This window comes from Cryptomeria japonica, chromosome 8, assembly GCF_030272615.1.
Source record: "Cryptomeria japonica chromosome 8, Sugi_1.0, whole genome shotgun sequence".
NCBI classification, from domain to species: Eukaryota; Viridiplantae; Streptophyta; class Pinopsida; order Cupressales; family Cupressaceae; genus Cryptomeria; species Cryptomeria japonica.
This window is the reverse complement of record NC_081412.1, coordinates 348,282,013-348,294,916: the sequence shown is the minus strand read 5'-3', so window position 1 is coordinate 348,294,916 and position 12,904 is coordinate 348,282,013.

The window sequence follows — 12,904 nt, the reverse complement described above, 5'->3', positions numbered from 1 at the left end:
TTCTCCTGGGTGCTCCAACACTATCAACTTCCACAAATACTGGTTTAGTATCCCCTAGTACCAACACAAGTCTTTCCAATTGTAAAATATTAAAAAAACAAGCTTGCTCAAATTAGCTTCATCCTCTTCTACTTATAAGCCCAAAATAGATTTCAAAAAGATTGCATCAATTCTATTGCCCATGGCTATCATGTGTTGAGCCCATCATTTTCATCATCCTATAGACACTATCCAACTACATCATGATACTACCTTGCACTTGCTACATGTATTGCCAAGTGTGTGTGGTCAAAGTATTGTTGAAATTGAATACTTTTTGCACCCCACTAATTTATGGCACTAAAATCCTCTAAATGATATGATTTGATGATGTGCATGTAGTGTTCCAAAGCCTCTAATTTTTTACATGGTGCTCCAAGAGACCACATTTCTTTAAAAAAAAATTATTTCAAGTTCCCATATCGGTACAAAGTAGTGAGGAAATTGGAACTTGGCATTAAAGCTATCTTGTGCATTCGCTTGAAAGTTTCCAAAGCTTTATAACAAAATCCATTTATGCATAATTGCTACATGGAGGTGGGTGTACGAATAAGTGTGATAAATGAGAAAATGAAGTGAATGTATTGAAACATGTCCACACAATGATAGGGTGTGGGCTAAATGCACAAAAATATGTCTATATAAAGATGAACCAAGGATAGAGGAATAGCTACAACTTCACATAAGTTCATCTTATTATCACTTTGTACATGTATCAATATGTTTTATCAAAATCAACAAAAATAGAATGAGGTCTGGTATGTATAAAATTTCATGATTATAAAGAAATATTCTTAAGAGAAAAATAAATTTACTTACAATACTTTTTTTGGGTAAATTATAATTTTATATATTTAATCTATATGATTAATAAGACTTAGATATATATGGTTTTTGATTAAGGATAAAAAGGTTTTAAGGGGACCTGAAACCCCATACAAAAGGTTTTGAAGGGACCCGAAACTCTCAGATTTTACCAGGATCTACAACCCACAATACAACGCTGCCCAAAAGAATAATCATCAGAAAACCAGCAGCCCAACTACAACCCAAACTGAAAAGACCAGCCCCTAATACATGCACAAGGGTTTTACTAAGGCTCCCTTAACCTTCGACTGACACCATGGGTGTTTCCAGGCACCCATAACCTTCAAAGACACTAGATTACAACAGATAGCCATACAGTCACAATATGGACTCAAAGGGTTTTGAAAGGCTCCCCTAACCATCAGCCTGGGTTTTCAACTGACCCCCAAAACCAACAGAGAAGGGTTTTCCTAGGCTCCCTTAACCTACAACATAGACCTCATATCGCCAAAAGCAAAACCTGTCCTTAACCAAAAACCAAAATAGCAACTGCCCAGGCTGGGCTCTTGAAAATTACTAGCATCCAGCTTGTCTATGGGGTTTACAAGGCTCCCACAACCTGAGTCGGGCATCAAAAAAATAAACATAGAGCAACATTCAAAAGGGGGATTCTGAAAGGCATCCTGAACCTTCAAAATGGGTTTTGAAATAGATCTCATAACTAGTAGGAGGATGCATGTCACCACCCAACATCTAATCAGAGCCCACCTTCCAATACAACACCTCTCCACCTCTATAGGATAGGGAACCACTTCAATGGGAGTTGGAAGGAAAGAGACCATCCGCAGAGAAACATAGTCCAACAACTAACAAATAATCACATGATGCTTATCTGGAAGGAAAGGTTTTGAAAAGGCTCCCAAAACCTTGAACAAAAAGAGAGGCCAACACCAGAAAGACTCTATGCCAACAAGCTTCACTAGAATCTCCACCTCTATAGGAGAAGAGGGAAATAAACCCAATGACATAGAGATAATCACAAGAGCACATCCAACCTCGAACAAAAGGGTATCCAATACCCCTAGCAGGAGCCATCCCACCAAACTCTGCCCACAACTCGTCCCCTCTATAGAAGAGTGGTCCACCTCAATAGGACAGATTGAGAGAAATGGAAAGAAGACAACCTACAAAACACCGGAGAATCTCTTGAAATGAATAGATCCATCAAATCACTCACAATCTACAAGAGAAAACTCTGAAAAACCACACCAAAAAGATGCAGGGACCTCCCAAATAGAGACCCCCATCCACACCAGATTTTTCCCAAAGGGAAAAAAAACAACCCATGGGGAGAAGAGACTCCAAGCAAACACAAACTCCACCTGGATCCCAAACAAGCCCCTCACACCAAGGTACAACCAGGAAAGCACAAACTACAGACAAAGAATAGACCACCGCAGCCACCACAAAAACCTTCCTACGCAGCACAACGGCCAGCATCTGCATCTCCACCTCACAAGCCCACCAGGTCCAAAAGAAAGCCCAACCCAGATCTAGAGCTAAGCAACTACAAATCCAATGACCTCCATAGACAACATAGAAAGGAAGAGAAGCTAAGAAGATAGGGCAGAGAACCCCATCATCACGCACAACCTCATCCGCACCACCAACACCCACCATAGAAAGCACCATTGGATGAAAAAAAATTGTCATAGACCAATTAGGGCAACAAGAAGCAGATCTGGGATGAAGCACCCCCAAAGAACAAAGAAGACACCACCGACGCATCCCTAGCATCGCCAATACCATTGACCCTCGCCACAATCCATGTGATAGCAACATACTCAACGGAACCGAGCACCCACCCGATCCAGGAATGAGAGAGACCAACCGACACCAGCATAGGAAGAAAGCCCCCTCTAAATACCACCCGAGCAGAGCCAAGAGAGGACAAACCAAAAACCGTGCAAACCCCAACCCCAACGGGATCAACCACCTCCCCATCACCATCATCGGCTTCCTCCGCCTCATCTTCTCCTCCCTCGACTTCCCCTGAAACCCTTGCTCCAACGACGCTTCCCGCCTGCATCATTACTAATGTTGATGACTTTGTTCTTGGTATAGATATATATGGTTTTACTATAATGTCTATTTTATTATAATTATATTTCTACTAAAATAGTATTTTATTTTTTTTAAATTCATCCATAAATCTTGATAACTTGTATTCATTTTTACAATGTATGTTTTTAATATATTTTTAAAAATTACCCGTTAATAGGCCTTGAAGGGTTGTTCCTTCTCAGTGACAACATAATACCAACCATTGGGGACCTTCTAAGAGGGGATGGGTTAAGATTAACTTGATGGTGCGGCCAAAGGAAATTTGGGACCGTCGAGCATAGGATGTATTGCAAGAGGTGATAAAGGTAACCTAATTGCTATATGTTTTCAAAATCTAAGAGAGGGTACAAATAATGGTGCAGAGGCTAAAGTGGTGCTCCTATTTGTTCAATTGGTAGGATCCTTGGGAATCCCCAACATCCATTTGGAAGGAGATTCATAGATCATTTTCCATGCGATTCTCAAAGGAAGAGCTAAAAATTGAAAAATTGATAAAGATATTCAAACAATAAGGCACTTACTAGCTACCTTTCAAAATTTTCAGGTATCACACATAAGGAGGGAAGGAAGTCAAGAGGCGGATGCTTGTTCCAACCAATCCTTTGAAATTCTAGAGGGAATGACACAGGTAGTCGAATACGACCATAATGGTCATGTAATTGAAATCTTTTAATTTCAAACTTTCAATTTAGGAAGAAGTGGGCTTGAGCTGGAATTTCAGGAGCAATATTCCCCCTCCCTTTTGTTTTAGATTCATGACCATTCTGTGAAGGATGACAGATTAAATGTTATGAGGTGTCTGACCTGCTGGGATTTATTTCAATCCTAGTGTGATCTATGGTGAATCATGCTACTTCGCTGGCTTTGATTCACTTGACATTTAGATGGTGATAGCCAGAGAGGATGTATGGGGTTGATAGGTGATGGCGCTTCATGGTCAGCCAGTGAGCTGGTAGGACTTACGTGGTTATTCGTGCCCATCAAAAATCATGTTGAGGTGGATATTATGGATATGAAGGGATGGGTCGTTGAATGTAGAAGCATGTTTCATTAATGGATCTCGGGTGGCGGAAGTACGTGGGGTGCGAGTCTTCCTTAAGAAGACATTAGTTGCCTTTTAGAATGTTGGGTCAAAAATCTGAGTGACACAAAATGAATAAGCTTTTTCTTTGCAAAACTATGGAGGCGAATTTCTCTCTTAGGGCCTCAAAGCCAATGGTGGCTTTTTGGGGATTGATATCGGATGAGAGACTATCGAATATCTTCTGGTTCACAGAAAGGGATTTCCTGACAAGAGTCAAGACAGTCCTAGGAGAGGAATACTTGAACGTCACCTTCAAGTATTGAAGCAATGTTGATGTGGTGTTCATTTTCACGGCTTGGTGCTTCGAGTTGGAACCGAAGGAGGTAGGTCGTTGGGTAGTGGAGAATTGCATACGAGAAGAATGGAGGGGAGGATTTGAAAGCCTCATGGAAATGGCGCAAGATGGGCAAGGTTTCATCTGCCTTGGTGGTGTGTGGCTCCATGTGAGTGAATTTATCCCACCACTGAGCCTATTTCTGGTGTGGAGCACAATTATCAACAAGGAAGATTGACGAGCTTCAGCCCAGGTGGGTATGATGGGGGTTAAGGTCTATCTCAAAACTTTGGAGGCTAAGAGTACTGGAGGGGAACTAGAAAAATGGGGCCCGTATGATCAGAAATCTTCCTCTGCAAATAGTGCCTCCTCCTCACGATGAAAGTGAGGCAAACCGAGGGGGACAAAGAAGAGGATAGACCGGTCACTTTAGATTGGCTTTTTCCCAGAGCCATGCATGGAAGAAGAGCATCCGCAATCGGAGAGAGAACAAGGGGTGCCTGTAGATGGGAAGGGCAAGGTGATTGTGCAAGCAGGGTGAAGGGAAATATACAGGTGGATGTGATGTCCTTTTGTTTGATATGATACATATTTTTTGCAGTATATAGTTATATATAGGCATAGTATATATCGTATATACTTATGCAAAGGTGGGAAGGCATAGATACTGAATTTCAAGGGTTAAGAATGGACAAATCTTGGGTATATGATGAATTCTAAGGGAGATGATCTCTATTCATATACTGTGAAATTTTGTAAGACTTTTTGATATAAATACAAATACAATATTTACTAGCCCAAAAATATATATAAATTAAAAATAACTAAATGATCATTAAATTTTTCATGAGAATGATTTTAATTATAACAACAATTTTATTATTATTAAGATGTTTGTTTATAAATTCCACATTTGGACATGGTGGTTAACTATTTACTATCTGGTAGCTAGTTTGTAGGGTGGCACCTGGAAGACAATATAATCAATGAAGTTCGTATGTTTTAGCGGGGCATTCATAACTTAATTCTTTGGATAATATTTGGACTTGAGTAGTAAATTCATTCAAACATTCTCTCACCATATTTGCATTATATTATGTTAGGTAGAAGAGAAGATGAAAACATTAATAAAACTTCTTAAAGATAAGTTGGCTTATGAGTAGCAAGCACAAAAAGAAGTCAAGGAAACAATTATGACTCTTGGTATGGGAAGACATGTTGTCCTGCGACTGGGTGTGTGGCACCTTGTAAAATAGTTTCCATGCCTTGTTAATGCTTCTCGATTTTGCATACATGCTTAATATGGAGGATACTAAGATCTATGTGGAATTTGACTTTACCCCTACTAATTGCATCTTTGGAGGGGGGGGGGGGGAGGAGGGAGAATAGGGAATTATATGGCAACATGAGGCATTCTTTATTTACATATTCACACCATGGAGTTGTTCAACCATCTAGTGTTTCCAGTTAACATATCCCTACATTGTTGGTTCAAGCCAACTTTCAACTTTCACAAGTAATTCTTCAAGACATTGTTGGTTGGAACTCAAGTGCTAAGGCTACCATTATTTCAAAAAATTGGGCTCACTAATTGGTATTTGTTGATCTATGTACAATTTTGAAGAGTTTTGGCATGGACCATGGTTCTCAAGTCAATAGATCCACCAAATCTTAAAGACCAGCCACTTTCTTATACTTAGACTTGGGGTTGGATTTGGCCAACGAACATGAAATGGACACGAGATACATTTCACCTATACTTCAGGCTCTGTAGGATCTAGGGGGCGACCCTTTTAGCAACACCTAAGGATTCACACATGCATTCAACTGGGTATTGCTTAATAAATAATGCTCTCTCAAAAGGTATGCTAAGAAGTTGAAAAATCAACTCAATGATGGCTCATATCTTGGTCATTTCTAACTAATTGCATATAGAGCATAATAAATGCAAATAATTTGTAAAACAAGAAAGTTGAAACAAAAGATTTATCAGATTTAATGATGTTTCCATCCAAGGCTTGACAAGAATAGTAAATCAGACCAATGTCTTATCCATTGGAGAGCCAAGAATAGAGAAAATCCTCAAATAACAACTTGAAAACAAATTTAATGACCACCAAGACACTATTACATTACAGTAATGAAGCCAACTACTAGAAACATCGCAAATATTCTTATAGAACCTAAATGTAAACAAAAAATCAACAACATTTAACTGAAAGCCACTTTAATTTGTTCCTTGAACAAATGCACTCAATTATATGTCCATTTGCAATAAATGTGCAATGAAAATCAACACAACCCTTGATTATTATGATTAAAATGATAAATGTGTAACATAGAGGAGACATTCACATTGAGTCATATACCCATGAAGCTCAAATTAAATTGTTTTCCATTATTTGAGAAGATACAACATTGGTGACGTAGATTTCAAAGAATTCTCAAATTTGAATTATCTCAATACCTCGAACCACATACGCCCAAAAATTGCAATCCTTTACCAAGAAGAGAAGAAAATAATCAATAGAAAGAAAAAGCCTCCAAGTTCAATCTACAATCAACATTTGTCCCCTTATCACTTCATATTTGATTTACAAAATAATCTTTAATCATTTGCTTTCCCTCCTCTTCCATTCCTTTGATTTGCATTTTATTCCTTTGTTGCAATAACACACTTCGTATTTTCTACATTTGCATTGACCTTCCTCTAAAAAATAATTTCACTTGGTGACAAATAGATTTTAACGCAACATTGTTATCTTCTCTCTTAAATTTGTCTTTCTTCCATGTAAACATATTCACATGAATTTTTACTCATTGAGTGAAAGAGATTTTACTGCAACACCCTTTACTTGGCAAGAATACCCATTTATTGTGTTTTCATCTCATTGTTTACTGAAGTATTCTCACCAAGATGAAAGTAAATATTTTGTAGTTGCATTTTACCTTTGAAAATAAAATAATACTTCCTTACTTATCCCCTCATGCTTTGTTCCTGTCTTCTTTTGAGAAATATTTTCAGTAAATGAAAATAATTTGTAACTGTATTTTATTGTTGTTACTCTTGTGAAAATATTTTACCTATGTGAGAAACAATTGTTAGGCGAAGAGCACCAGTAGTGGATCTCTTTTTGTCAACCTACCCCCCCCACCTCCCCACCAAAAAAAAATAAAATAAAAAATTAGTCGTTACATAATTTTAATTAAACTAATAAATATTCTCTTATACACCAATACATGTTCACTAGATAATGTGTAGTTGACCCCCAAAAAAAGAAAAAAAAACCACTGTTGGTACATTTATTATTCCCATACAAGGCAAGTTGCACAAAATAGGTAACATTTTAATTAATAAAAAAAGATTTATGTTTACAATTATCACTCAAAAAAGTGGCTCAAAAGTCAAAATACATTGAATTTACGTTTACATGTGCACATCTATTGGTGCATAGTATGACATAATGTAAAATAACTACCAACTTTTTAAGGCTATAAACTACACTTTCTCCCAGATTTCCTTTCACCTCATCATGTATTTTCTCCATCTACTTTTGGTACCTGCATTTGCAATAACTGGTGTAAGGCTTCCCAATAAACAAAAAGAAAGCATAAAATATAATATAAAACTGAATTCATTGAAGCCATCGTAGAAATGAGACATAAAATAGAATATAAAACTCAATTCATTGAAGTCATCATAGAAACTAGACATAAATTGCAAATGCAAGTATGAAATGACTGATTGTTTCCCACGTATATTCAAATTTGACAATCAACTACCACAAATTAATGCATTCATTCTCTACATTCAAATGATTTATTAAGAGGAAATTTCCAGGGTCATTTTCATTATGAATTCTTTTTGTTTTCACTAAACATCCTTTGCAATATTCAGAGCTCAAAAAGGCACCCTTTGCACATTCTCAGTTATTCAGGCTGGTACCTAGATGCTAATTCATGTTTTCATAAATTGATATACTATTTTCGGTCAATTTACTTTTATTATTCTTAGGCTCCAAATATATTAACAACAACATCATTCATTTTTTAATCACATGTGAGTTGCATTTGTATCGTCTGCATCTTATCAGTCATGTTAAGTAGCAGCAATATCCATTTTTTAATCACATTACAGTTAAATCTATAACTCTTGCATCTCTTGCTTTTATTTTATATAGCATGAGTGTTTCGTTCAAATTATATTTTTCATTTTATACACAATGCATATACATACATACATACATAGATACATACATACATACATACATACATACACACATACATACATACATACATACATACATACATACATACATACATACATACATAATGAATATACATACATACAAACATAATTTGATGTTCAATGTCGGATTTGTGTTCCTTTGTACATGCAATTTGCTTAGTTTTTCCATCAATTTTGTCTATCGCATTTAGGGTTTCGTTTCAATGATCTCTATCACTCTATAATTTGAAAATCAGTACACATATTTTGTCAAATTCACATCAATGATATGATTTCATGTAGGGTTTAAATATGCAGAGTTACTGTCACAGTATCATGAACGATTTTTTCATCATTTTGTCAAAATATTTTGACAGGGTTTTATTTCAATGATCTCTCTCACTTTGTAATACGAAAAATCATTACACATAATGCAAGAAAAGATAGATCATTGTCTTCTTTTATTCAAAACCCCTTATTTTTAATCATGAAATTTAATGGGAATATTGTTATTGTCTTAATTTCTGACTTAGCATGTACACCTATTATTGTCTCCATTTATAATGTGAAATTCATTACACCTATTTTATCAAATTCAAATCAATGATATGATTTCTAGTAGGGATTAAATATACAGAGAATCTATCACAACACATTTCAAATAGACGAGTACCAATATGGAGGTAGTACCTCCCTTCATTTACCAAAAAAAACAAAAACATTATATCAATTGTCATGGTCCAAGGACAAGGAAATTCCTACACCAAAATCCCAAATACATTGCATATCCTCTTCAGAAAAGAGGTCAAAATTAGATACATGAAACACATTAATTCGGTCAAAATCATCTTTCGTCGCACAATGCTTGAAAATGGACTAAACTTTCTACATCTTCTCTTCCTTACCCTCCCTATTCAAATCAAAGATTTGTTCGAGATATCCAGAAATCTCACCCATCTAGATATCATCTAAAGCTTTCAAAATAAAAGGCCAGTTATCTTTAACAACCAACTTCCTCCCAACCTTTCTTGCCACATCTAGGGAGCCAACTGTCTAAGCCAGTGGAGTGAAAAAAATTCTATACACCTCTCCATCATGCACATGTTGACCAAAGTCATAACATATTTTCAACACCATCAAAATTGTCTACCTAATCTTATTATCCTCACAATTAAAGAGCCTCTTGCATTGATCTTTAGTACTTTCATCACACTTACATTATGCACCAAATATAGTTGTCATTCTTGCCCTTTGAATTTATAGTTGCTTAAAACGAATTCCCCTTTCACTAACTATTGCTACCTAAGGAAATAGTTAATTGTCACAATGTCAAACATCAAATTACGTGTCTATCTTCCATTGTTGTTGTGGACTATTTTTAGGCCTCAACGACACATGACATATGTATGCATATGTATACATATGAATATGCATACATATGTATATGCATACATTTACTAATTTTAGTAAAGAAGACAACAAACATATGCCCCAAATTCACCAAAAAGAGATTTTTTTAGGGCTCAATTAATATTTAAAATGTGTATCAACCAAGCTATGTACATGGCCAATGGTGGACATAAAAGGGTGGTCACATAATTGAATAGCCACACACTCCTAACATCAAAGTGAAAAATGTGAGTGGGCCCATATGGATAAACACTTAGAATCAGATGTTATTTAATTTTGTAATTGGTTATTTTTAGAATTCTTATTGTTGTTTCCATACATATATATCATCGTATGTTACATTGCAGTCCTAAGCTTTAATAGATTACAAAAAAATTCATGACACACTGTATATTATACTATATGTGTGCAAGTTAAGTGAAATCACAACATAAGGTAAAAAGGGAAATAGTTTAAGAGGAAGATCAAGAGGAAGGCAAACAGTTAGAGTCACTCATGGGGTGCACTTCACTAAGGAAGTGAGCAAAGAGCCTATTGTTGAACAAGAGCCTATTGTTGTTGCAAAGCCTAATGTTGAAACTATTGTTCAACCTATTCATAAATCATGTAATGTGCAGTTGCCCTCACGGGTGCCCCTTAAAAAGTGGTTAGTAGATGACATGAAAAGAGAAATTGTCAGTGTAGAAGACAACAACATGTCAGTCAGAGCTACATCAATCAATTATGGTATCCCCAATACCACTTTGAGGTCGTGGATGATGGAAATTATAAACACAGAGAGGAGGGGACCACGTACCATCTTATCAATAGAGGAGGAGGTTGAAGTTATCCAATGGTGCAAGGACATGGCTGAAATTGACCATGGACTGCAAGTCGACCAACTTCAATCTACCGTTGTCCAAATAATTGGAAATAGGGCCAACTCATTCACAAATGGTATGATAGGGAGATCATGGTGGGTAGGTTTTCGATAGTGGCACCCTGATTTGACAATCAAAATAGCCAAAGGAGTGGACTCCGATAGAGAAATCATGCTATGACCTTCAATAGTGGCATCATTCTATGACAACCTGGAGAGTATTTACAACTTGCACCACTACGGTTCAAGCATAATTTAGAACTACAATGAGCATGGGGTGCAAGCTGGTAGGAAACGTGGCATGAGAGTGATTTCCAAATTGGGACAAAGATGTGTACCGCACCTCATTTCAAAAAATAGAGAGTGGATCACAGTTTTGGCTTGTGTTAGTGCAACTGGGGCAAGTATTCCTAGATTTTACTTGTTCAATATAAGAGGCAGATGTGAAACTACATTGTAAATTGTGAGCCAGGGGCATGCATGGTAGTCCAAGAACACACATGGATGAAAAAAGAGCTATTAGCTGATAAAAACATTTTGCAACTTCAATCATTGGTGGGGTTTCATTTACTAATAGGGCCCTTCTTATCTTTGACGGTCATGGTAGCCATGTGGCTTCAAGACAATTGAAGAGGCAAGGCATTTAGGAATTGAGTTGCTAACACTGCCTGCTCATACCAGCCACAAGCTACAACCACTTAATGTGAGTGTTTTCTTACCTTTCAAGAATTACTTCAAACAACAAAGGATCGTATGGATGGCAAACAACCCGCACATTGAAATTGAACTGGAACAGTTAGCAACTCTTGCAAGCAAAGTATTCAACTGGGCTCTGACACCATGGAACATTGTAAGTGGCTTCCATAGGACTAGAATTTGGCCATTAGATCAGTTTGCTCTCGAAAGATATATGAGGCCAAGCGAGGCCTTTGATGTTCAAGGGGATGTTCAAACTATTGGAATAGAGGTTGATGCAGTTACAATGGAGGATCAACCATATCACATTGCAACAGAGTCCTACTTGTTGTTGTTTGGTTACAATGAGGATGAGATTGATGTATTTGTTCAGAATTACAATGATGTTAGATTTGTGTGAATGTTATCATTGGTGTCAAACCCGGTGATCCGATTAAGACCAGATGTAGCATATTGATCAAAGCAGTGATATTGAACAGATATTGAGAAACTAAGTATGTATGATCTATTGGAGTTACTTCTGAAAAATCCTCTTCTCCAAAATCTTATGTTTTGTTTATCATGATTTATATCGAGTTCTGGTATCAATTGTGCTTGTTGTATTGCCGAATGTTTATATTGCACTATGATTTATGCTCCAAAATTTGTGGCACCTATATCTTGAAGATAAGAGTTGTTATGCTTGGAATTTGTGCTTATCATGGGTTTGTATCTTTGGGTCTGGTAGACCCTTGTTTTTCTCCGATAATTGAGGCACGTGTTTTGATAAATGAAGTGTGTAAATGAAGCATGTAAAAGATATGTGAAGGCCAACTTGGTCACCCTTTGCTTTGATCAAAACATATTTTGGTAAAATGTTCATCCGAGCAACATATTATTATGTAATTCATTTGTGCTTGGCTGACATATTATCTCGGTGTATGTGCTTACCGATATATCTAGAAGATATGTGGATGTGTGTGATATTTAGTAGAGCATGAAGTGTGTGAGTGACAAAGTAGTGGTATGCAAGGTATGAGAGTTAGGAGAGCAGTAGTACTATGCAAGCAGTGTGCAATGTGAACAATAGAGTATGATGTACATGTAAGAGTGAAGGTGTATGTGGAAGAGTGCGAGTGTAGACAGAGTTGCAGTAATCCCTCACCGGATTTGCTGCAAGCAATTGAATTGACACAGTGCAGATAATGTTGCAGTAATCCCTTACCAGATTTGTTGTAGGTAGTTGTAGACAAGTTGAAGAGATCCCTTATTGGATATGTTGTGAGTTGCTATGAGTTATTATTTGAGCTTATCTTGGAACTGGCCTCATACATTTGGAGATGCAATTTTCCTCAATTCATTTATTTCTATTGCAGTGAGCATTCCAGTCGTGAGATGCATTTT